General features: G+C 39.3%; 1 long non-coding RNA gene across 1 annotated transcript in view; it reads left to right on the forward strand.

Moving 5' to 3' along the window:
* The window catches only part of LOC121664454, a 96841-nt gene extending 76934 nt beyond the window's left edge, over positions 1-19907 (forward strand). Inside the window, exon 3 of the long non-coding RNA XR_006016016.1 lies at positions 19857-19907. This is a non-coding gene — a long non-coding RNA (uncharacterized LOC121664454). The remainder of the gene's footprint in view (positions 1-19856) is intronic.
* The last annotated feature ends 7415 nt before the right edge of the window (positions 19908-27322 follow it).

The following is a 27322-nucleotide window of genomic DNA, read 5'->3' on the forward strand; positions in this document are numbered from 1 at the left end:
AATGTAACGATAATGTGCTAACTAGTCAGACAGCTGAAAGTATTCAGTAGCTAATCAAATGCCATTAAAGGCAGAATGTGAAAATGGAATACAAACCAATTCTTTCCAGGAATACTTTTAGTCTAATTTTAGTTGGTAAGATAATAACTGTAAGTTCTGAACACATTTCTAGAAATTAAGAGCTCCTTGTGAGATGCTTGCAAGAGATGGCAATCAGTTTGGTTTTGACCTCTCAGAAAGTATTATATAGCTAACTCTCATTAGCCTATGCTAGTGAGTCACATCTCTCACAAAATAAAGGAAAAAAAAAAAGTCATATGCACTGTCCTTGTCAGAGTGTAATGCCAACTGCAAGAGGATTTCACTTTCACTTGCTGGCCCTTATACAATGTCACCGAGCAGTCAGACACTAAAGAAAGACAAATGTTTGTAATGCACTATTTGGTTGTATGTGGTGTCAAGATGGTCAGTAGCTCCAAAATGCTGTGTCAGTTTTCTACCAATACACACTGCTAAGTGCGAAGGTGCTTCTCTCTTTAGAAGGTAACTTTGTAACCTTTGTGACAACAATCAAAGAGCATTTCTCATTTGCATTCATGCCTTCAGCAGTGATTTAACTGCCATAGTTATCCAGTCTGAGACATGCTCCTGGTGGCACCTCCAGTGCATTCTAAACTTGCAATAGTAAAAATGGTAGCGCTTTGACCATCAAAATACAGAGCGTGAATTGCCTTTACATGCTTGCTCATGCTGCTGCCATACAGCAGAAGGTGAGCAGCTAAAATATCAAGGTTGCTTCTCAGACTGTGCAAGTATACTTAATTATGGAAAAGATGGGTAGAGAGATCAATGGAGTTGCAGTTGCAAGTGTTACATAATTTGTGAAGGATTTCATGGGGTGGATGTTTCCCATAGAGTAAAATGTTGTTTCCATCCTCTCTGAGCTTGCGAGGGTCTCTGCAAATGCCTGTACTTTCTTCCGCTTGCATGTTCTTATTTTTTAAATTGGGAAGGAGCGACTTATAAGAACAACAGAACTAATTAAGGAAGTGTACAGACAATGGCAAGTGAATGCAAAGTAATGTACACTGGAAGGGAAGAAAACAGTGTCACTGTACTTTGCACTCTATTAAATTGTCTGTGTCAACTGAGGCAAAGGAATTCTCTATCACAATAGACACCTCAGTGTCAGCTTCTCCTCAATATGAACCCACAGATAAAAAATTAAAGATTGTGGTGAAGTTTCAAGATGATAGATGCCAAATAACATAGTACTGCCATGGGCAGTCCTGTCTGAATCACTAAGTGCAGTTGCTGATCGCTGTGTCTCAAAATTATGAGACTGGATGGGATGTTAGAAAATTTGGCAAATCAAATACTGAGGAAAGACTGCGGCCAGATGGGAAAGATAGCTGGTTTGCCTTGGAAAGAAGGGGTGACCACTTAACCAGAGTCAGAAGGGCTGCAGCTCTTCCTTTTGTGTGCAGGATCAGGGCTGAAGTCTGTTACTGGGTTCTAAAGAGCTCACACCAATGATGGTTTTAAAGGCCATGCTCTAAAGTTTTATGTCCCTTAGATTCACCACTCTTAGAATTAAGAGTCAGCTTTATTATTTTAACTAGTTTACAATGAGACAATATATGGGACTGCATGGATTTGTCTCGCAAGGTTGCTTTTTTTCCCCCATAAACTTGCTTTTCTGGAATGTTGACCACATGGAAAAAAAAGTTTATTGGAAATTATTGTATTTGAAAAGGGCCTTAGCTATTCCCCAGAAAGAAGAGAAGCGAACACAGGGTCAATTTACAACCTGACCTGAAAACACAAAGTTGATAATCGGCCATCATTGCTTATTGTATCTATCATCTGATTTGTTGAAATGCTCAATAAATCCACTATTAGGAGAAAAAGTGCTTACATGCATTTTTTCTTAAAAAAAAATTAAACAACAAAATAAAAGATTGATTGACAAGACATCAATAAAGCTTTGAGCACACACTGCTGACCTTTTTTTCTTTGCACTGCAATCTGTGTTTATTAGAATTCAGCTCCTATAAATACATTTCTGTGGATAAAAAAGCAAGCAGCTTCTTAGGAGTTTTGTTCAATAAACTTCTGTGAAAATTCTAAAGACTTAATACATGGCTTTCAATTTAATTCATTCTGTCTTCCCTTCTTAAAAATAAGATATAAGTGAGGATGAAATAGGTTTAGCTGGTGAAATCTTTTTTCTCAAGCTGTATTCTTAAAACTCACCCTTCCTTTTTAATGTTTGCTACAGCAGTTCATTCAGAACAGACAGGATATATATCATCTCATGCCTGGTACTGTAGGCTATTTCTTCTCTTTAAATAAAAACATATTATAAATCTGTGCTGCACTTGAGTGTGGTAAGCACTCAGGTTAGTGACTTCAGAAGTAGAGCTGCAAATAAGGCTTTGGCAGGCACTAAATACTGACCAACTCCTTAGACCTTATTTTCTATTTGATCTTTCTGAGAAGAAAATCTCTTCAGAGCCATTCAAAACTGTAAAGGTGGCACGGCAGTGATGTCAAGCCTTTTAATTTTATTGCAGGCCTAGTGGTATTCCTGTATTAGGGGTTTTGTGCTTAATGCCCTGCCTCTTGGAGCCCTGTGAGGATCTCATCCATTTTGTGTTGGTGAAGTAAATGTGCACTTGGTGTTGCTCTAAGAAAAAGTGAAATAGAAACCTTAGGTTAAAATGATCAAAATTTGAAGCCTAATGATAAAAGTGTCTGGATGGAGTCTCAGAATTTTTCCTCGACATGTGTTTTACCGAGTGGAGCCTTCCTGTGTCCTAGTGTCAGACGAGCTCTGTATTTTTACTGAACTGTTCTGTGATGAGAAAAAAAGCCAGTGCTATCAGATTTTATCCCAGAGTTTTCTTCTTCCTTAGTAATTCCTAAAAATTGTTTTTCTTCATTATTTTCTATTATCTTCTAACACAATGTTGTTGGCTCAAGAATCTTTGCCTTGATTAATGATACTAATCTCTGACTAATTTAGACTATTTTGTCCCCTTCTCTCCGTGTCATGTTTTGGTGTGGTGGTTGTTTTGTTGTTTTGGGTTTTTTTCCTAGAATCTGTAGGGAAAAAAAAATCTGTTTTGTTTGATGGGAAGGTTCTGTCACTGGCTGTTTTAGGGGTTCACAGAGTGCAAAATAGCAAAAAATTGCTGGTGTTTCTTGTAACAACCTACAAAGAGAACCTGCCTTGCACTTGGAATGGTCCCATGTAGCACAAAAACACACCTGGAGTGCTCAAGCTCAGAGGTACCTGGACAAGTGGGCTCTTGCTCTGTGCTAAAATTGAAATGCAGAGGGCCTTTTCTTCTGTTGGACACTGTGTGGGAGCTGGATTAGCTATTTATATTAGTCTAAATATTTTTAAATACTGATGGTAATTGGTTTTCTTCCTCTGTTTTGTTCTCATCCAAGTAGAGGAAAAATTGCTAAACTGTCTTTGAAAAGGGTTTATAGATCCTGGATGGGATGGATTGTATACACAGAAAATATTATCCTACTTGGTCTCTGCTTGTGTTAAACCTGGCAACACCTGGGACAAAGGCACTGAATATGACTATTTCTTAATTTTAACTATGTTATGTCATGACTGGGGGAAGGTTGCACACAGAGCAGGTGATACTACTCTTGTGAACCAAAAGGTGAGAAGGAAGAAGGCACATAGTGCTCTGCAAAGAGGATAAAAAGTAGAGTTTGCTTTGTCCTCTCCTACACCTACAGGGGCAAAAAAGTGCATGATAGGTGATTTTATCAAATGCAAGAACTTAGTAAGATTTCCTAGTAACAGGAAGAAAGTGGTACACCTTTTTAGAAATTCTGTACATTTATAATACATACCTTATACTACAAAATCTTTCTCATTTCTGACAATATATCTAAAAGACAGCCACACACCAGTCAAATTTTATCTATTAAATATAAGACTTTAAAGAGGCATGCAAGCATTTCTTTCAGATGCAAGAGGACTGTATAGAAATTTAATTCTGCTTATTCAGTAAAAATTTATTTCACAAGCTCTGATCATTAGGATTATTATTAATTACTGTGCCATTCAGCTGTGCTGACAAAAAAAAAAATTCTTTCAGATCTAACTGAGCACATTAAAAATATTGGATTAAAGAATTAGCTCTGCCAGATTTTAAATAGAGCAAAATAAAATCTGAGCACATACAAGGTGACCATTTACCTACTTTCATTGCACATTGTTTGAATAGTTTGTATTATGGATGTGAAATTGCCCTCAAGGAGGTTAGTTAAAGTAATAAAGGCTTCCCTGTGCCTCAGGAGCCACTCCCTTTGTGATATGACCTTTCTGTGACTTCTGAGCTCAACTCATTATGAAGACAGACAAATGTGTATTTTAAGTCTCCTTGAAAGCTTTTCAGGCATTATGCTTAGTGGTGAGGTGCCTTTTTTTTTTCTCATTTTCTAAACTCGTTGCAATTGAGAGTGTGAGGGAGAAGAAATAATCATAGAATTGGTTAGGAAAGACCTCTAAGATCATCAAACATGACAATTAACTCAGCACTGTCCCTAAGGGCCAATATCTGCTCATCTTTTAAATCCCTCCGGTGTTGGTCACTCCACCACTTCCTGGAGCAGCCTGTTCCAGTGCTTGACAATCCTTTTGGTGAATAAATTCTGTGTAATATCCAATCTAAACCTCCCCTGGTGCAACTTGAGGCTATTCCCTCTCATCCCATCACTTCTTACCTGAGAGAAGAGATGGACCTCTCCACCTGGCTACAACCTCATTTCAGGTAGTTGTAGAAAGTGATGACCCTTCTTTTCTCGAAGCTTAAAGTCGCAACCAGACCTCTTAAAGAGTTTTTTGTGCCTTGTTTTGGTTTGTTTTGAGGTAGGTGAGTGGGCGTTTTTTACATCTAGAATGAGGTTGTCCATGCTGGAATTTCAGAGTTTCAGAGCCGCATGGGTAGCACATGCTTTGTCTAGTGCTGCTTTAGCACTAGAAATCAGACCTGGTCTTCCCACCCGTGGTTGGTGGCACAATGTGCCACAGTTCCACGAGACATCCATGCCCCCTGCTTCCATTTTATCCTGTGCTCATTGCTGGCCTCATTGCTGTGAGCAAAAGACCCCCATTCACGTGTGGTATTGCATTAGGACTCTCAATGTACTGGGCCTGACCTCACCTCAGGCCACTCCTCACTGTAGTGGTCACCGTTTTGGTCTGAGGGCACCAGCAGGGCCTGTGTGTGTTTGGGAACAGCCGGTGTTTCCAGGCAGGCTCTTGGAAAGGAATATGCAGCTTTCAGCCACGAGTGCAGGAAGGTGCCAAAGCGGCTGCTCTGTCCTCGGCCCTCGCCGCCCCCGGCGCTGACGGGGCAATTGTGAGTCCTGCCGATTTCAATGCAACGTAGAGCTTGGCTGACAGTCCAGCATGTGTTTCACATCTTCAAAGTACGGCTTTAAAAGAACCCAAATGTGGCTGTTGCAGCAGAGCCGAGGCCTTTCCGCAGCCTGTGCTGGTGGCTGATGGGCGGCTGGGATCGAGGAGCGCCCAGGTTGGGGTGTGCAGCTCTAAGAGAGCATGCTGCTGTCTCGGGCTCATCAGTGCCACCCCACAGGGCTCGGGGAAGTGAGGAAATAACCTTCTCTGAGAGCCAGGAGGGTCAGGGATGAGCCTTCCCGAAGTGCTGGTGGTGTGGTGAGGGTGTTTCTTCACATGTAAGTGCTCATCATCTGTACCGGCAACAAACGTGGTGGGTAGAGAACTTTTTTTATGAGTATAGATTTCTTGTGTTTAACTGAGGATTTAGGAAGAAAACCCATTGAATTCTGAAAGTTGCTGTAAACTTACAGGGTTACATTGCAGAAGGCTTATTTCTACCCATGTGGTGCTGAGCAGGTGACTGCCTAACAACCTTCAGGACTGTCTGTGGAAACCCCCAGACTGCTGAGGTAGAATTGGGGAAAATAGGTGGAAATGCTGTAGAACAGTAACTTAATAAATGTTCTAATTTCTAGCTTCACACCAGTTTTGCAGTAGTTGGTGGATTTTCTCGGTATGTGTGTTCAGAATTACCAGACCATTTCTGCAAATGTTCGTGGTTGTAGATGGTTCAGGGGAAATACCGTGTGAGTGAAGGCATTGGGGCAGTGTTGGAGAGCTGTGTCAGGTCACCTGCATGGTGCCTTGCAGCAGGGTACGTGGGCAAGCAGAGCACTAGTACTCAGGTTTTCAGGAGATACATGGGTGCTGAGGTTGATTACTTTAAAAGTTATTCTCGCTAAGATTCAGTAAAAATTCACCATTTGTAGAAAAAAGGGTGTTGAAAAAGCCTCTTTGCTGGCATGTTTGTTAGAAGTGCAGGCAGTTTTTCATCTGAGCAAATATTTGTAAGGAATTTTATGTGTAGAGGTGTACTTGGTTGCCCCTGCAGAATTTACCAGGGTGCATTTGGGAGTATTTTGCTCACTCAGCTGTAATCTTAACATGAAATGTAAAACTCAGTACACTATTTCCATTTCAAAGATCACTTAATATCATTTCTGCAAATTTTTAAATTTGTTTAATTAAACTTAGCACTCCATTCCACTTCATTAGATCTATTTAATTTTCATGTATCTAAGCAGTTTTTCAAGTACATAATTAAAAGAATAGTTTTATAAAATCAGTACTTTTTTATATTAACATCCTCCAGAACAGGAACTATATTTTCCTGTTGATTAGCACATGATGCTAAAAGCATTAGCATAAAGTAATAAAAAGGAAGTAATCTAGTCCTGTTTAAAATGTCCACCCTGAAGCTGGCCAGCAGGTATTTTGAAGAATGAAAGATATGTATGCTTAACTGAAACTTTTCAGGAGAATGAATGCAACAATAACCTTGATATTAATTTTTTGCTGGCAGTGGGGAGTGTTCTTCATGAAGGGAAGTGGTATCTAGTGTGCAACTGGAGTTCAGCTTGGGGTTTCAGTTCAAGTACCATTCAGAGGTGGATTTAATGAAGACAGTTCTTGCAACTGAAGTCACTGGGATGCAGAAAAGGTGGCTTGCACATGGTCAATAAACTGAAAGCAGAGCTAGCAGAGTCCCCAGCAATTTTGTCATACTTGCTGAGAGAGGACAGAAGACTGCAGTGGTTCTCACGTTGCTCAGTGGCTACAGCCTGTGGATGTCTGGAGCAGGAGATAATGTTTTAGAAATTGATCTTTGTGTAGAATGAAGATTAATCCCATTTACATTTTCTTCTGATAGGCCAATGGTATGACTGAAGGGAAGAAATTACTATATACCTTCATCATCATCTTAGCAAAATAAAAAATGCTGTGTAGATATAGACTATACAGTTTCAGTCTGTAGCTACTTGAAAAATGGGCATCAAATATAGATGGAAGAGGGAACAATGTCTTATTCCACAAGAGCCACCTACAACTGCCTTACACTCCATAGCCTGCAGGATTCTTTTATGAAAACTAATCTACAGTACAGCAACAAGATGAATCTGTGTAATTTAGTTCCCCGAACTCACACTAACTTCTGTGTTCTTTGAAGCTGATTTTCAATATATTCTTCTGCTAAACTGTTTTATGCAGCTGGAATTTTGTATGCCAGAAGACATACAGTACTGAGGAGTGAGTGAATCATTTGCCGGTGTATTTGGAGGCTTTCTTGTGTGCATGTGCTTATGTATGTTTGTGTGTAAATATTTGAGGGTGTTATTTAAAAGAAAATATGAGAACTGAGAAACATATGTTCCTGATTTAGTTCCCTGCAATGGCAGACAGCTGTCTCCCAGATTTCTTCCTTCCAAAGGCCCTACAAATTGTGCACAATGTGCTACACTGCACTCTGGCCACAGTGCACACTCAGGGAACCACACCCTGTGTGTGACAGTGTGCTCAATATATGTTGCCATCACACACTCAAGGCATTTATTAGTCGACTAAAAGTCCATAAATCCTCTTCCACAAGAGGAAGATGAATGAGATTTGTGGCATAGCTGAGATCCACTTGAGTTTAGATGTCATTTTAATCCTATGCAGCTTCAGAATGAAACCAAAGTAAATGAAACTATTTCAAGTCCATATTTGCTATAGATAAATATTAGAAAAGCTCTGTCAATGCACAAACATTATCCTACAAAAATAATATTTTAAGTCTTGAAAATGTTGTGGAAACTTACACTGTATCTGACAGTTCAGCTCCAATGGATATAATTAAGCCAAGGTTAAATTATATTACTTCTAGTGTATTTTCATGTGTCTTATGTAGAATAAAATGAACTGCACTTGGCTCAGTCTAAAGGCAGGTGAGGTAAATGGCAATCTTTGGGCCTCACATCAAGCTTTCTGAGAGTTTTCTTGTAAAAGGGAGGAGTAGAGCATGTCCATGACACCTGAAAACCAATAGGATTAGTAGCTCTTTTAAAACTCTTAACCAAACCTACTGTTTTCTCAAATTTCAGCTTTATGGATATTGCCAAAAGCTTCTGAGGTTAAAGGATTAGTTATTCACAAGTTTCTTTCTTGATACATCCGTTAATTTGCATGTATAAGGCCATTGCCAGTTCGTGGGGAATGTTTCCATGATAGGCCAGGCCTCAGAGCAGTACTTGGTGTGCTGATAGCACTCAGCTGGTGGGTTCACCTGGATCTTGGCATCTGTGTGTTTTGCTTTGCAGGAGGCTGTGGCAGCTGGTGTGCAATAATCATACAACCTGAGCATGCTTATTTGGCAAGAGGAACAAAGCATGACAGAGACTTGACAATAAGCAGTTTACAGGTGCATCTGTTGGACATGAAAACTGATCAGCACGTGCTGGGAAACCAAACAGATCTGACTTACAGGTCAGGTGGATGGGTACACCTGGCCCTCCTCAAGTGGTGCGACCTCGCTCTTGGCTTGTTCTAGTGTCAGCCACTGCTGGTGTCTGTGGATCTGCAGAAAGGGGGACCATTGCTGATCCCTCATTTTGGCTTGTTTGTCTTTAAATATTATTGCTGAACTAAACTGATGCAGTAAATATCCCAGTAAGCAGGCTAACCCACCATCTTTATAACCTACTGCAGAGCCACTCTGGGGCTGTTGCAATCCCATTAAAGAAGCTTGGTCCCTAGTTGCCTGTGAGGAGGAGGAGTGTGCTCTTTGAACTACATTCTGAGAAGATCAGTATGTTAAATATTTCAGACTTAAATAGGAATTAGCAACATTGTTCTGTCTGAAAGTGATTAATTTTGAGAGCTCCTCTGGCAATCGCTGTTAAAAGTCTTTGTATTAAATTTGCCGTATTGCAGTCTCTGTTTCCATTCCATGTTTGAATGGCAGTTCATTCCACAGGCTCGGTGCAAGGGAATTATGATGGTATTCAATTAGCCAGGTAGCCTCTGAAGATTTGCTAATGTACATATAAAACAGAAATCCACTCTTAAAGCTTCTCTGACATGCACTTTCATTTTAACTGCTAAATAATTGTTATGTAAAAGGCAGCCTGTGTGGTGGTATCTCAGGGATGAGTGGTGTCCCTTGTACACGCACAAGTACAGTCTGTACTTATGGGGCAGAGACCTGAGAACTGACGAAGCATTAAGCATTGCCTTGCATGAAAAGGTCTCACATGTTAAATGGGGTTTGTGGAACTGGGAGATCAAAGGTTGTTTAGGACCATTTTGCAGCAGGGAGTGAAGATTGAAATCCAAATTCTGGTAAATAATGTGTGTCCAAAGATTATTCCTTGATTTTTTTTTTCCTTAGAATTAGAAAACATATGTGCACATATATATATGGTAATGTTAAAGATAGGTATTCAATGTGCACAAGGAACTCTGCTTTCAGGATGTGTGACTTTCATTGTAGATAAAAGGAACTGACAATGAAATAAAAGAACAAAATTAAAACTCCAGGAGAAAATATGCAAGACTCCCTTGTTAACAACAGACATCTGCCAACATGCAGACAAGCTATGAAGGGAGCTTGTTTTATCCTTAGGAGCATTACATGCCAAATAGTCCTACCAGTATTAAGTTGTGTACGCTCCAAGCCAAAGAGCCCCTTGTAACAAATTCTCTATCAGATTTCACATAAAACAATCTCACTAGTTTATTCATACTGCAGTTTTTTGTTTTTGATCACTTATGTGTTTTGCAGTTGTTTTTGTTTGTTTTGGTTTTTTTAATGAAAGTTATGTTACAATTCATCTCTTCTGTGTTTAATATGAACTGCTAAGATTACTGTGTGTGGAATCTTAATAGCTTGTAAATTCTGCTTGTTTCTAGGACTGGACTTTTTTTTTTAATCTCAGCTTCATAAAACGGAAACATTAAACATTGAAGAGCCAGAAAAAAGTGTAATCTATAACTAATAGTTATTGCATATTTCAAGCAAATTAGAAAAAAATATTCACTAGAAGAGATTCTTATAAATTCCATTATGTGTACAGCATTCTGAACAAAACAGTTATAATATACAACAGTAGAAATGCCAAATGCGGTCTATCACTTAAACAATGTATTTCTGAGCAAGAGTTTGCTGGTGTTTTAATGGTCTTTCTATTGCTATTTAAGCTTTCAGGGAGATGAAATATTTTACTCTGAATGATGGAAACTGAGAAGCTGTTAGAGTGAACAGATGAATGAGTGCATGCCCAACATACGCTGTGAAATTCCATGTTTGACCTGACCATTGAAATAGAGCTTGAGTTTTGAAAACAAACACACACAAAAACAACAGAAAACCCCTACAAAGGAGTTTTGATGTGTTATAAAGGCCTATATCACTAATGCCAAGGAATTTTCTCAGTTTTTAAATGCTTGCAGCAAGTTTTTGTAGTCCCTCTCTGAGTTGGCCATCATGCACAGTTTGACACTAAAGGAAAGCTTGTAGAGAACATTGTGATGCAGAAGGAAATGGCTTGTGTGTAAGTAAATAGAGGCCAGGGCTATGCAGGATTTTCGTTATTAATTTCTCAGTTGTTTTTCAACTGAGTATTGTCAGGCCCATTTTTGAAATCTTTAATTTTAGTTGGAATTTAAATAACATCCCCCAAACACACTGTACATCCCAATTTCAGCTCCATTTTTTCCTGACTCAGTCTGCAGTTTCGCTGTTGAGGCTCTGACGTTGTCTCCACATAAAGTAAACTGAACAGGTAAAAGCTAAAGAAGAAGTACAATTAAGTTTTTTCCAGGCTTCATTTAGCACTAAAGGTGCCATTTGTCAACTGTTAGGTGATGACATCTCTCATTTGGTACTGAGAAATTGGGGGTAGCCTGTGCTAGACTGTGAAATGTGTGAACAAGTAGTTTATTCTCAGTGAAGGAGCACCAACCTGTAGTAGTGTTCTGGCATGATTCAAGGAGGTCAGTTTTGCACCAGCTAAAACTCACAATAAAAACCCCAAAGATGGTATCTCAGGCATCAGTGTATGAAATAAGAACCAGAGATGGGCAATCACCTTCAGACAGTGACTTACTGCAACAATTTAAAAATGATACAGTGGCTCATTACTTATAAGGAGGTGGTTGCAGTAAGATAAAACTTCAGCCAGTTTCTCCAGTGCTTCAGAGAGAAAGAGACAGTTTGCTTTTCATTATAAAGGGGCTCTAAATCTAGAAAGTTAGGACTCAGCATGTGTGGTCTGTCTGTTTACTAGATGGTCTAATTTCAGCAGGGAACGCATTTGTCAGTTACAGCATTTAATGCTGTCGATGTTTTAGTGGGAGCCACTTAGCTGTTGAAGTCAGCATCATGGCAGTGAAAAGTGTCAATATTTTCTGTCTCAGGGTCTTGCATATGTTTTCAGGGAACCAGACTAAGAATTAGTTTTCTCTGGGAAGCAACCATACAGATAAAATTGTGTCTTAAAGTGTATTAGCCATGCTTGGGGGTGGTGAGCAAGGGAGCAGTGAAGCAGAGCTGGCTTGAGGCATCTTGACTTGAATGTGGCTGGAGGCAGCCAGCTGCCAACTGGCTGGGGGAGCATAGTGTCCTGCACTCCCTACACCTCCAGAAAGTCTCCCAGGCTTCTTTGCACCTGCAGCCAGGGTCTAGCACTGGGTGCCTCCCTCCCTCAGCTGGGACACGCTTTGGGAGCTGTTGGCTTCTTGCTCGTTTTGCCTTGCCTGTGCTAAGTAGTCATGGGGAATGTCATGTTCCTTCTGCACTGATTGGGGGCTCAGGACAGGCAAATTTCTGTGTCCCTTTAAAAGTTTACCCTCTGAACTATTCCACCAATGCAAAAGAGGCAATGGACTGATCCCAAGCCTGTAAGACAATCTTTGTTTAAAGAAGAGTTATATTTCAGCATTTTTGTGACAATTATAGTAATCAAGCTAAATTATCCATAAACCAGAAAAAGGTATCAATTTTACATTTTAAGGAAAGTTTTGTATTAAAAGATAGTTTTGTTTGGTATTTTATGCCTGGGATATAACCACTCTAGCCACCCAGAAACCACTGTGGTTGTTTTTTTCTCTATTATTGCTAGGCAAAGTTATTGAGGAAAAATATTAGAATCTGAGGCAATTCCAAAAGATGTTTTCTTGCCCTGACTCGGTAATTCTGTCTTCATAAATTCATGCTGTCTTGTGGATTGTCATCCTGGTTATACATCTCCTTTAACCACAAAAAGCCTTTTAAAATGGGGAATTAGTTCATGTTGTAGACCTGGAATTCAGTTTGCATTAGCAGAGAGGTGGAAGGGTGCTTTGCTGTGCTCAGAGTCAGGGGAGCAGAAGGGCAGGGAGCCTGTCCCTGGCTGTTTCTGCAGAGCTGCTTCTGGCTAGGACAAAGTTGCATCTCCCAGCTGCTCCTGCCTCCCTCCTCAGGTGTAGTCACGGTGGGCACTGTTTTGGGGTGATCCTGTGTGTGTTCCTGTGCTTTTGTAACCAATAACCCATGCACTGAGCAGAAATTAAACATTTAAAAGTATTCATAATGTAAAATGTGGGGGGTTTTTTGGTTTTGTTTTTTGTTTGGGGTTTTTTGTGAGTAGCTAATGAGACTTGCTCTTTATTCCCCTATTCCCAAAAGTTAATAATTGGGAGAAAGTCACCAACTATCTCTCTTAACAACACTGTGCATTTTTGGAGATGAGGATGCACAGCTTCTTTAATAACTTTGTTGCCTAAACTTTTGTTAAAAGACATTTAAGTATTTGTACACCCATAATGGACAAGAATATTCTTGAAAGCATGTTCCTACTGCATGCTTTGACAAAAGTCAGAGGTTCAAAACTGATCTTTCAAACAGAAAATTTGACTGGTTGAACTCCAATTTATTTTGCTGAAATTTGCTGTTTTGAAATTTGAGTTCTTTGCCTGTGCAAATACCAGGCTAGGGTTCCTTTTTCCAAGCATAATTTCAATGGTAGGATTTATTTCAAGGATTACATTGTATTCATTTCACTTACCAAATTAAAAAAAAGATTATTCCACTGAAACCCAAAAAATAAACCTAAAGCAGTGTAAATTATTTTTGTAACATCTATCTTCAACACTGAATGAAGGAATGAAGTCTGGAATAATCCCTGCCTTGAAAATTAAGACATCTGGGTTCATCCCTGACTCCACTGTTGTGTTTTGCTTAAGGAAATTATATCATCTGTCTGAGCTTTAGTCTGTAAAACAAAGAATGTACAAAAGTGTTGCAAGACTATTGTTTCTCGTAAGAGCGAGTGCAAAGCAAGTTAAGAGCAATAGTTTTAACTGCTAAAGATAGGGTTGTAAGTCATGATAGTCAATTTATGTATTGTATGTGATTTATATGATGGATCTAGCATTTTTCCATCTTCATGCATCATTCTGATTTCTACAGTCCCATTCATGATTCTGTATTTCTAATATAATTAAGGAACAAAGTTCAGCCGGTGGATTATTAATGAATTGCTATAAATATCATTTAATGCGTAGTTCTTGCCTATAACTGGTTGGTTGTCTAGATCACATGGTGTTTTTTCTGCTCTTAGGTTAGATTCAAACCCAAGAGAGTAATAATTACTACTTACACAGTGATACCCAGTTAGTGAATCTTTTCAGAGAGGGATGCAGCCAGCTTGAGTACTTGTGAGCAAGGCATTGCCCAATCCTTCAATGGCAACTCTTGCAAGTCTGGTATTTAGAAATTATTGATTCTTGTCTTTTTTGTCCTCCTTTCATATCAGTTTTATTCTGTAGCACTCAATGTCTGAAAAGTACAAACTTTAATTATTTTGTGAAAGTAAAGAGCAACTCAAGTTACTCAGAATTTTACAACAAAGCATGAGGCTGAGTACTGGAAAGCAGGACACATGAGAGTCAGCTCTGCTGTGCCTGCTGGGCCTTGGCTTCATTTGGCACTACTGGTGCTTTATTTCCAGCACAGTATTTTCTTGCATGCTCTGAGACTATACATAACAAAGGTAGGTCCTTTTAACCACCTTGAGCTATAAAATATCTTATTACAGAGACTGTATTTGAGTTGTGGGTTTGGAGACTCTGTAGAACCATTAATAGGTTTCAATGGAGGACTTTGCATCTTTAACTTGCTCAAGTGTTTTTAGTGCTTTTTTTGGAGTTGATTAACTCATTTTGGTATTGTTTGCCTATCTGCTAGTTTTTCCCCAAAGGAAGTCTTGTAATTATGTTTATAGGCTCCCTCTCCAGGGAGAGCTTATTGATGCCTTTTCTAGTCTCTGAATAGCATTTTCCATCTGTTTCTGCTTGCCTGGGTCTGATTGTTCTGTTGCTTGTTTTTGCATATTTTTTTGCATACTATATTTTCTTACTATTTTATATCACTTGTGAATGTTATATATTCCCCAGACATCCCATTTTTGTAATATTTCACCATTTCTTCACTCTTGTGAAATTGCAGTGGTATCATCTCACCTCACCGACAAGGTAGACAAAAGTATGAGGGATTTTCAAGTGGTCCCAGAGAAGTTCCTGAACCCATGGCTTGATGTGTTAGTCCAGATTCTGTGCCATGACATGTAACAGCATATCAAAGTTGAGCTGATATTGTGAAGATTTTTAATACTGCTTTGTGTCTTGTTTTATATAATAGTTATATTGTAATAGTTTTCATAGACTATGCTGGTACCTATTCAGGAAAAAGAAAAAAGGTTCTTTTTGCAGCCAAATATCAAAGCAGGTTTGGGCAGGCGCAGGAAAATTGGTAAAAATTTCATTGGTAGAAATTTCTGAGAAGTTAAAAAATGCTAAGATGTATGAATATTATATAGTGCACAGGATGTAGCAACTTGCTAAAGTGTGTAGCTGCTCATTGGGGCATATCTAAGCTTCTCTTCCTCACAGCTCTACTGAACTTGTAAGAATCTGCTATGACTTTAAAGTACAAAAGCCCCAAAGCAGATCCGTAATCTCCAGGGCTGTAAGTGTTGAGTCCAGCAGGTTTCACTTGCTGCACAGTTCCCTTCTCTAGGATAAGTGAAAGCAGTAAATCTGTGCTCTCTGCCTTCCTGGGCTGCTGTGAAAGGAATGTGGCCGGCCCACAGGTTCTGTGCCCTGGTCACTTCAGATGCTCAGCTCTTCTGATTTGTTGCTCGGGATACTTAGCTTGAACATTTGGTCTTAGAATTGGGAAAGACAAAATGCAGCATGGAGCAGTGTTTGGAGCTGCTCTGGATGGACTACTTTTACACAAAGCCATTTTTCAATGGAAAGGATTCTTTCTAGTAATTTCTTTTAGCCAGAAATGTGTTGGTGTGCTTTTCAAGATGTCTTGGAACACTAGCACAATAAGTTCACTGTACAGATCTAATTATCTCAGCTTTCTTCTTTTCTTTCTTTTTTTGGCAATGTTATTTTGATTTATTTTTGAAGCTGTTAATGAACTGCATTGGGAAAGAGATTACATGATTTATGTAACATTTATTTTCTTTTATTCTTTGTGATCTGCCTTGTTATAAACTATGAATTGTTTAAGTGCTTTTTTGCTTTGAACTAGCAGGAGAGTGGCAGCATCTCTTGTTGGATTTGTTCATTATTTCAAATGAATCTAAAACATGACTTACACACCAGGCTGTACTTTCACACAAAGGACACCTCTGTGGTGATCCTCCCCTTTTGAAAGAGTAAGTGAGGTTCTCTTCCCACCTTTGGCCTCACTAATGAGATCTACAGGGGGGAATCAACATCGGTTTTCTCTGATGGCATAATGACAGAGTTTCCTGGAGATTGAGCTATCATCACTGATATTATTTAATTGGGGAAAGAGTTTAGTCCAGCCACAGGCATGCATGCTCAGCTGGAGGAATGCTTTTTTCTAGACTAACGTAGTTTTCTAGTCTCTGAATAGAAGTTCAGGACAACCTTTCTGCCCAAATATTATTTCATGTTCCTGAGAGGGAGAGCATTCCTTTGACTGTTGAAAGCCAGTAAGCTTATGGTCATTTGCTACAGATAACAAGAAGCTTTTGTGCAAGTTTGGGAAATCCTGACCAAGTGGAGAAATTAAACCACTGAACTATTAGGTTATTTTAATTTTTTTTAAAACATCTCTAGAGGCAATGATTAACTTAACAATATAAGTAAAAGTAGTATGGGACTGTGTTTTATGGAGGTTTAGTGATGTTCCAAAGCTGAAAAGTCCAGTGTTTGGAGCAGTTTCTCAGAAGTGGATGTACTGTTTGGCATGCCAGATTACAAGGCTGTAGAGGAAAACTTCAAGGGAAACTAATCTTGCAGTCACTTTCTGTTCTTTCAAGTAGTTGACCTTAGTTTTTACAGTGGTTTCAGCTATTAAACAAGTCTCTTTTTTTGTTTCATTTTAATTGCAAAAATACTCTGTATGTTCTGAATCATAAACAGAGCTGAAATTGCTGACTACACAGATAGCCCTGTCACTTGAATTATCACAATAATATTTTGTAGTATTTGTGACAACAACTTTTTCAAGGAAAAATAAAATCCAGATCTCAGCCAGTTAACTACTGTATATAGTGGAACATTTATATAAAACTTATAAACCTGTACACATTTTATATTATATACATGTGTACAATATTTTTTTATATAGGAGTGTCGCGGGTTCGGTTTGAACCGGGCAGAAACACCAATTTAGTGTAGTGGTTTGGTCCAAAATACTCATTACTGTTTATCTGCTGTGAGATAAGAGTTAGGAGAAATGCAAAACAGGCACCAAACTTGAAAGAATATAAAGAAGTTTATTAACAGACCTAAAAGAAGAAGGAAAAAAAATTATACCACCTTCAGAACTCTCCTCCTCCCCCCACCTTCCTCCCTTCTCCCACTGACAATGTGAAAAGACAACCCTTAAGATGTTCAGTCTGTTTACCACTTCCATAATAACCTTGTTCAGTCCATTTAGAAAGAGAAGTCTCTTCTTGCTCATGCTATGAAAACATTATCACAACGAGACAGCCGCCCACTTCCAAATATTGTTCAGTCCATTTAGGAAGAGGAGTCTCTCTGCCTGCGTGTGAGTCCTTTCCCCCGACTTGCAGCTTTTCCCGCAACTGCTTTCGAGGGTCCACTCTTGAAGTTTTCTGGGGTACAATTTTAAGGTTGAGCCGTTCAGAAACAAAAACAGAGGCCCTTCTCCTTCCCTGGGAGCAAAGGGTCTTCATCATCTTCATCGTTAGGACTATCTCTGGGAGCATCTCTAGGAACTGAGGTTTTCTCCTTTCCCATTTGGAGCAAAAGTCCTCATCTGGTTCATCTCTACGGACTGAGGTTTTCTCCTTTCCCGTTTGGAGCAAAAGTCCTCATCTGGTTCATCTCTCCCTGTCCAAACTTCTCATGAAATTACAGCTGCGTCAGCATCTGCCTATCTCAGCGCAGGTGCTTTTGCTCACGAGTTGAACACTCCACCCCCCATATCTTCATGAAATTACAACAGGATACTCTGATATATCATAGCTTCACAACAGAATTTCAGCTTTAAGCATCTCCTCTCTCTCTTCCCTCAGGTTTTCAGCTCTTCATAGCAATAAAAGGGTTACTCTCACCTCGGCCTTGCAGCTTTGCAGCTGGAATGTTGAATTTTTCTTATCGCAGTGGAGAGGGGGGAGAGCCGAGCCGCTCCGGCTGCCCACGGCAAGGCAGTGGGGGGGGTTCCACGGCTGGAACAGGTCCATGGCTCCAGGGTGGCCGTGGCCCGGTCCGGCCTGGCCCAAGCAGGGCCTGGCCGGGCCCGCTGGCCCCCACACGGGGCCCGCAGCCACCTGTGCCAGCGCCGGAAACGAGAGAGAGCTTGGAGGGGGAGTTTGCCTATTCTTAAATGTGGATCACAGAGGTGATCACAACTTTAAGTGGCTTAGAGAATTGTCCATATTCAAACTGGCCAGCTGATAGGTTCTGTCAGTTCCCAGAGGAAACTGTAAGCACCCCTTAGCAAGGACGTCCCTTCCGGGACTACGCTTGCTAACCTATGACAAGGAGTTAGTATTAAAAGCCAGAATCCTTTTTCTGGTTTTGAACATCAATTAATTTCCAGCCTGAGAAATATTTACTACCCCCATTTTCACAGTAGAAATATTCTGTCTTCTGCCTATAACTTGTGTTTGAGCAAATGTTGATCTTAATGATGAAGGAAAGAGGGATGGTGTTTGGATTTTCTTTTTCTCCCACTGAAATTAAGGGAAAGAAAAAGTGATTCCAATGTTAGTTGAAGAATTAGTTCATGTAAAGGGTCAGTAGCTGGGGTTAGTACTTAAAAGTATTCCTTCTCTTAAGAAAAATAAATACAATGTGCAGTTAGCATTAAGTAGTGCAATTTTGTACCTCAAATTATTTAGAAAGCTAAAATATTTTCCCTATGATTGTGTGACTCTGTAATGTAATATCAGGAGTTCTGTGTGGTTTAGCTGAGTTTGAAAAATGACATTGTAAATTTTTCTTTCTTATTCCCATTTTTGAGGGGAGGTTATACAAAGTGTCAAGCCCATGTCTCCTATGGAGTCAGTATGAGTTGAGACTACCTCAAAGATGTGTTAGTGTGTAGAACCCAAACTTGTGTATCCAAAAAAAGAAAAAAGGCAATACAGAAGGGCTAAGGTGGGATGCCAGCTGTCTACTAGGTAGTTTTTATAAATAAATATTCTGCACTCTGGAGAATGCTGGCCAAACACTGTCACATGGCTTTGTATCTGGCTTGCAGGGTATCAATGTGTTGTGACATTCATCTGGTTTCTAGAGGAATAAAATGTGTTCCTGTGTGACTTTCTAATCAAGCCCAGTTTTACAAAGTGATGGGTAGCTCTTTCCTGAAGCAGCCAAAGGAGTATTTGTTGAGTGATGGGGGGTACTTCACAGCACCCTCACTGAGTGCTGCTTGGGGAGGCCCTGAGCAGCACAGAGGGATGTGGAGGCAAAGGTCACCCAAAGCAAACCGCTCAAACTTTGGACCAGCAGTAGCAGAGCTTCCAGCCCGTGCCCAAGTGCCCACCCTCCATGCTGTGCTCGGTAAAAGGGTTGCAAAGCAATCTCACAAACTCCAACATATATATATCGACAGTCAAGCTATTTCTCACCAGAAAGTTATACCCCCTTGTATCTGTAATGCAAGACTAAATTTGGTTTACAGGAGTTCGATTTTGATTGGAAATCCAGAGGCCCTTCAAGATGTATGAGAGAGCAAATCTGACAATCTTCAAACAGTCTTCAGTCCAAAATCCATTTCAGGTTAAGTGTGATGGTGCATTTCTATATGCATTCAGAGTATTCTTTTTAATCAGTGTTATTCCATGAAGCAGTGGCCATCTCTGAACATATTCATAAACTTTAATAAAGAAACTAACTCACATAATGTAACACACTGTCTTTCGCAGCAAATTTAGCATTATCCTGAATTTAGTTCTTTGTTTGTTTGTTTGTTTATTTACAGAGAAACCTACCACAGGAGCTGGAGCTTCATGATTTCCATCAAAAGGTAAGAGCTACTTTGCTCAAAGATGCCTGAATGATATTTGTCAGTTCAATGTAAGTCTAGTTGTAAAAAAAAAAAAGGTAACAATGATACATAAAAAAAAAAATTAATGAAAAGAACTCACATTATGGGTGAATTTCATGAATCATGTAAAGGTGTGCATAAAAAATTGAATATGTACACTTTAGATCTCAGATCTGATAAATATTTCATTGGATTAAGAAATGCACTCTTGAAGCTTACCTGTATATAAAACATAAGAATGCATTATGGAGGTAAGGTACTCTGTCAGTTAACACACTTGTGTTTATGTCTGTCTGTCATTGAAAAAAAATCTTTGTAATTATTAGACTTAAGGTGCTGTATCTGTAAAATTTTAAAAATTGAGGCCTTTGAATGAATAGGACGAACTGCTGAGGTCACTAACTACTTGCATAAAATATGATTGAGGAGAACTATAACTATGGGATCTATTAACACAGGCACTTAAAATACAGCCTTGATGTTCTAAATTGTCATCAGTGGAGTACTCTTTGAGGGGGATTAAGGTTTGTGTCTGCTGTCACCAAAATCAGAGCTAAGATTATGAAAGCAGAGTTATTCCAATGCCTGATCCTTTTGGCCAGCTTGCAATCCATCCCAAATAACACCAAGTTTTAGAGCTGCAAGTTTTAGGGAATTCCACTGTCATGAGAATGCCTTTCTGGATCAGCCTGACACTCAGACTGGGGGCTGAGACTTTTGGGTCACCAAAAGTGTACCTGGAACTGGATTTAGTCCTCTTGAACATGTGAATGTCTGCATCAGGTTACCTGTTTAGCCTTCTCTCAGTGCAGCATTTCTGGGCGCTCCCTTGGGTATTAGGGTGCTTCACTCACGGTTTTCTGTAAAGGTGCCCCTTCTGATAAAGTTTGAAACATTTCTTTTTCTTCAGTCTCGCATTTATAGTGCACAGAGGAGTGTTTTGATGGGAATTATCAATACCATATCGAATGATTCTATGGGCTGGATTTGAAAAGCCTGGGTACCAATAATCAGTTTTGTTTCTTCAGATTTTATTGATATTGCATTAGCAGATGGATATTTCTTTTCTGATATCTGATATGCGACTGTGTGAAAGTACTAGCAATTCAATATAATAGCAGGGAAATAACTCTTTAATAAAGTAAAAGAAAATTTCACATCTGAATTCATTAAGTGATAAGCTAATACTGAGTTATCAGCAAGCAGGTAATAACTAGCTTGCTGATAAATATTAGCAGGTGAATGCTAATATTTCTTTAGAAGGAGTGACAAATAATAAAGAATGGAAATATGTTTCTGCTACTTCAGAAAGTGTTTTGGGTTATTTTAAAATGGATGTTTCTGTTTGCATTTCTTTCATCTACTTGCTTATGCATTTGTAAGGTTCATTCTTTTTGGTTCAAGCTGCTTTTAGATGTTGAGGGGAGGAGGGACAAGCATTTTCAGTGTTGGAATCATTTTGACTAGTAATATGAGCAATGTATGATGCTTTCTGAAGAATAAGTATCAGTTTCTAATCTAATCTTGCTGCTGTAGGTACAGTTTTGAACAGCAGAGCTGCATATGAATGTGGTACTACTGCAAAGTTCTGCCAGTGTAATTAATATCAGAATTTGGTTCATGGGTTCTGCAAAGACTTTGTGGCCATGTTTTGTGTGAAAAATGTGTATGTGGTGGTTATGGTTTTATTCTGATGTGGCTGAGATCAGCAACTGCTTACAGAATCAAAAAGCTATAATTGCATTGTGAGCATTAAGATGTAATGCACACAGCTTCTTATGCATCCTCCACACTAGGGCAACCTTATCGTGTGTATCAGTTACCGGTTCATAATGGAGCAGATGTGTTATTGCATGTTTCTGTGCTTTTCCTTGCTGCTGAACAAGGCTGTTTCCTTCCCTCCAGTTCCAAATAAAAATGCTTAAAAAAAAACCCAAACCAGAATCCAGTTCTCTTACCCACACTGTAACATCCAATAATGTTGAGTGTTCTGAGGGTTGAAGATGAAAGAAACAGGCTGTAAGTTATGGAGTTGGAGGACAATATAAACAAAGTGACCTTTGGCATCATGGTTGCCATATTCTGATGAATAAATTGAGTTCATGTTTAGCATTCAGATAATATTCCTGGCAGAGCAAAACATTGCCACATTAAATGTTCGGATCAGAAATGTTCAATGCAGTCTAAATTAAGTTGGATCTTAGGACAGCAAACTTACAATGAGTAACATGTGGCAATATTTGATTTAACAAAGAAATGTTTCTTTTTCCTTTTTCCTTTTTCCGTTTTTCTTTTTTCTTTTTTCTTTTTTTTCTTTCTATTTTTTTTTTTTTTTACTGTAAGTTTAAAAGTATACACATGCCACAATGCAGTGCCAGGAACGTTAACTGCTTTTGATCTGCCTCCTCAGATATTAATGTCTCCCCCTGAACACCCCCCTTGTTTGGCGTCTTAAGAGTTTTCATACCAATAAAGATGCAGAGAACAGCAGTCTTTGCTTCTGTTTCTTCAGCTTGTTTTCTTAGTGTTGCATGATCTATGCCCCGGAGAGGTCAATTTTAATCAGCCCCCAGGCACTGCTTAATATTTAGGGCCAAATTGTCAAAGAAGGCCTCCGCTGGATTTTGATTAGTGAGCATACGATTGTTTCTTGCACTGTTGAGCCTCCCAAACACATGTATGTTTTTGCCTGCCAAAATCCAGTCCTGAACTCTTTGAAGTGAAGATGTGGTCGTCCATGCTACTGACATGTGCGTTCTTTGTTTGCAAATTGGATAGTTGCACATCTGTCTCTATCTGCCATTGATTACTGTTGTACAGCTGCACCTGTATTTGATTGTGGGAATGAAAGGGTTGGAACTGGAATTTATTTTTGGAAATGCAGTGCCAGTTTTCTGTGAGATCTGTGTGATTCTCAGTCATTCCTGGTTTGCTGTTTTTGCAGTTTGATCTGCTGGGAAGTATTCTACTCTGTAGAAATCTTTGGTCTGCAGGTTTGAGAGTCAAACGTAATTATATTGCTAGCATTTTAATAAAAGGCTCCTTGGCTGCATGGGAGCATTGAGTCCATGGGGAAGATATATAAATCTAGTCATCCTTGAAAAAGACCATTAGTCATTCTGGCTTAAGCAGTGTTTAAGGGAGCAGAAACTTCATACACAGGCTCCTTTAGATGGCTGTGATGATTTCTCAGAATTATAATGCCAGTAGGAATGCCAAGCATAAGCGTAGAATAATGCCTTTTGCAAGCCACAAATGTTGGTGCTAACAGAAAACTGTGTCCAAAATAGTAACGATTTACATAAGTATTGCAGAGCAGAAATATCCAGTACTTTGATTCTACTTTATATATATACTTCACTGAGGGAAATGCTAAAACATATCCCAGTTGTTATTATGCATGTGGTTATATTCTGAAAGATTGAAAATATTTTAGTCAAGATCAGGACTCCATGTCTCTCTTATGGAAGAGAAATTGGTGCCTGCCTGAAGGATTGTTTCAGTCAAATGAATTGGTTAGAGAAACACAGTCAAAGCTGTCCAAACATGCCTCAAAATTGAAGGGGGTTTTCTGCCTTACCCTAACTCCGTCAAAGCACAGTTTCCAGAAAACTCACTTAGGAAATACATTAGCATCCAGGACATCCCCGACGGAAAAAAAGACTATTTTAGATGTAGGCTTTTCAGTAGAAGCAGCAGGACTCCTTTCTTCACAGACCTTTCCCCTGCCTGCACTGTGCATTGTGGGTTGCAGTCCTGCCCCATGTGCCAGGAGCAGCAGTTGGAACACAGCTTTTGGCTTCAGTGTGAGTGGAGAAGGGCCTGTGATGATTTAAAAAACGGGCAGGTTGGAAGGGAGCAATCAACTAATAAAAGCTCATAACCATGCAACTGCGGCATAGTGACTCTGAAGGCTGAAATTCATTGGCCATTTAAGGCTCTCCAAGTCGCATATCAACCTCTGAGAATTTCTGCATTTATTTTTAATTTATTTCAGCCTTACCAAAGGTTGAGCTTTTGGCATGTCCAGCTATACAGCATAAAACCTCAAAGAGCATACAGCCAGAAACTCCACTGAGTTGCCCGAGACTTCCTCTATTTGTGTTCATATATATGTGTACAGATTCACTCCTAGCCTGTAGGACATGCATTTTAACTTTCTGAATTCACTCATTTGAAAAATAGTGATTTTGCATGTAAGAATCTGCAATGTAACTATCATGAGGAAAAGAAATGCACAGTCATGAACATAGTAGCCATAAACTGATGTCACTGCCCCAGCTCATTCTGGACACTCTCAAGGACTGAAAATAATATGTAAAGAATTGTTAGTTTGAGGAAGTAGCATCCCCAGTCCTGCTACAGCCTAGCAGTAACTCTGTAAAATTATTTTGAAAATTGTGTCTTATGGTTGGTAATAGAAAGGAATTTAGGAATGGAGAAAAAAGAACAAGAGCAGGAAAAGGCATTCATCATGATTACTTTGCTTTTTTTACCTTTCAGTCTTGTACGAGAGGTTTCAAAATGCTGCATTTTTAAAAACTTTCTCAAACTATATATAGGTCTTGAATTATCTTTCAGGCTCACAGAAACCATTGAGATCTTGACAGGACGGTTTACTCTAAAAACCAGAAAGTGAAACAGAAGAGGTCTTCAGAGTACCTTATTGACCTTTGGGATAATAATTTTTTTGTCTGTTTTTAGTGCTGCTTATCCTTTGCAACATCCTGCCCTGTATCTGAGCAGTAGCAGGAGAATCAAAGGAAGCAGCTAATAGGTGCTGGCTTACGCAGCTTCAGCTGGGCCCCATGCTGTTCAAACTGTGCCTGACTGATGGAATACCAGCAAGTGTGGCAGTATCTGTCATTTGGCTTTACTGTTACATTCGCATTGTAGAAAGAGAATAGAAAGGCTGAAACATTTCTGTCATGTTGTTGATGTTCAGTACCAAAACACAGCACAGCCACAACAAAACCATACTGGTAATGAATAATGCCTACTGTACAACAGAAGGAAATTGTGTTTATTTCATAGGCCTTAAAGTTATTCTGTCTACTTGGTATGAGACACCCCCAAATTCTCAGTAATTTCTTTTTATTGTCATTTGTGCTGACTCTGAAGTTCTGGCTTTGGTACTAAAGCAAGCAGGCAGCATTCTTTCACTTGGGCCTTTGGGATATGTACTGTGGAAAACAGTTCTTCTGATACAGAAAGTAATGAAAAGTCTCCCAACATTGAAACAAAAATGTGTTACTAGAAACAATGACAGCTTGTCAGAGTGAAAAGCAGGGTAACTTTCAGAGATGTGAAAGAGCAAATGCCATGTGAATTGAAATATGTATGACTTGACTTAGTGCTGGAAATATACCTGGTGACTTGTTTTTTTGTTTTGCTGCTTTGTTCAGCATTGTAAAGCTGAGTCTGGATGGCCATAGGGATTTTGTAAGAAATTTAAGCAAATGCATGTATTGACTGAAAGATGACCATAGATTAGATTCTGCCACAAAGCCCTTTCCCAAAGCCAGAAGTTCTGACCCTGGAGAACTGTTTGAAATTTCGCTAGAGCAGGATGGATTCCATCAGCTCTGAATCTTTAGCAGAAAAATTTACAGTTATAGTTTTTAGGCTAGAAAAAGGCAGCTTTTAAGACTCTATTCTTTAATGAGTAGCCCTGAAACTCGCAGGGCAAGAATCTTCTTCCAGTGATCTAGCTGGCTTTGAGCAAGGCATGAAGCTCTCAAGCCTTTCCAAGCCTCCTTCCAGAAGTCCTGATGATAGGAGAAAAACATGACTCTTCATCAGATATTATGTCAAACATCTCAGTTGCCCTCTGGCAGGTTTTCTGATATGAAAACCCTTACATGTGGTCACTGTGGGAATAAGGATTAACTCTTAGAATTTGCCAGCCTGGGCTCAGTACCTTGCAAGCCTGGTGTAGTCACAGGAAAGGAAGCTGTTCCCAGATATGTTTTCAAAACCATGATGGGTCATGATCTCTTCTCCCACCCTTTCTCTGTTCATCTCCAAGAGAGCTCATAAGGGCCCCCAAAGCCAGATCCCTGATTATATCTGTTCTTCATGAACAATACAACGTCAGTGCCTGGTGTCCTTGCTGGCTGGTCTGGCATCCTTCCCCACTTCTTCCACTGCAACTGTACATCCTTGAGGAGGGAGACCGAGACTGTTTCCAGGAATAGAAAACTCCACTAACATGTTCAGTAGCTGCTAAGCTTTGTAAGATCATGTTATGATTTCATAAGTTAAAGAGGAAACTTTAATGCTAGGATGGTCAGTTGGTGGCTTAATGATTATTTTGGAAAGATATGTTCAAACAGAACAATGAACTTCATCATAAATATCAAAGAGTTTCAGCTGTTATAACAATTTGTCAGGCTTTCAGAGGTTCTTTTTCAGCAATAGTGACATTAAATACAAATCTATGGATGGGGCAGATTCTTTCTTTCTCTGAAACTTCCCATCAGTCTTCTGATTTTCTCTGATCATCCTTTTGCAGATTGGGGTAAAAAACAGCAGAAAGGGGTACATCTATTGTGTCTTATCACATAGTCCAGAACAAACATGGATGTGAAGGCCTTGCCATCTTACACCTTCCTCTGTCTAGAGCCCTTCTTCAGTTGATGATGGGCCTGATTTTACCTTTCCTTTCCATTTTGTGTTGAGAGGAGTCGTCCCCATGCTGAACCCATTAAAATGGATGGAGGTTGACGTTGCAGCTTTCCTAAATGCTGGTTTTGGAAAGGGTGTTTTTCCATTATCCACCAAGTCCTGCAGTAGTTGGTATTCTCAGATCAGCACTGAAGTTCTGTAACAGGTGACCTGCTAAGCCCAAAGCCATTGTAGTAAAGCTGTCAAAATGGACAGCAAATTTGAACTCTCTACAGGCAGAATTTGAGACCTGTCATCACACCAAAACCTTTGGTTCTTTAAGTCACATTCTATAATGTATAGTTCAATGAACAACATATTAATGTTCTGTTTTCTTAATGTTGTTTTGACATTTAAATGTTCAAAACCATCTTGAGTTAATTAAATGTAGAAGCTTCTAACAGTGGATTGTGCTGACAACTCATCATCTAATTACCCATAATTAGGAGTAAAACAACATTAGCTAATAGAAATAATAAATAATTGTGATAGGGAAGAATATTCAAATATGCTGTCCAGCAGCATAGCAATTTTTCTCCCAAGCAGAATTCATACATGAAAGCACTGAATATAGTTGTATTTAATCACACACTGTACAGGCATAGGCATTATTCACTGAATGGTTTAGGTTAATAAGTCCTGGTCTGAAAATAGAAGATACTAAATGGTGTTTTAGGCTGATGAATTCCAGAAGCTGGGGCATGCTTGTTAGAGCAAAATAATAAAGACAAAAT

Source organism: Corvus kubaryi, unplaced genomic scaffold (assembly GCF_017639235.1).
Source record: "Corvus kubaryi isolate FWS band 111438036 unplaced genomic scaffold, C.kubaryi_AGA036_p1.0 37300, whole genome shotgun sequence".
NCBI classification, from domain to species: domain Eukaryota; kingdom Metazoa; phylum Chordata; class Aves; order Passeriformes; family Corvidae; genus Corvus; species Corvus kubaryi.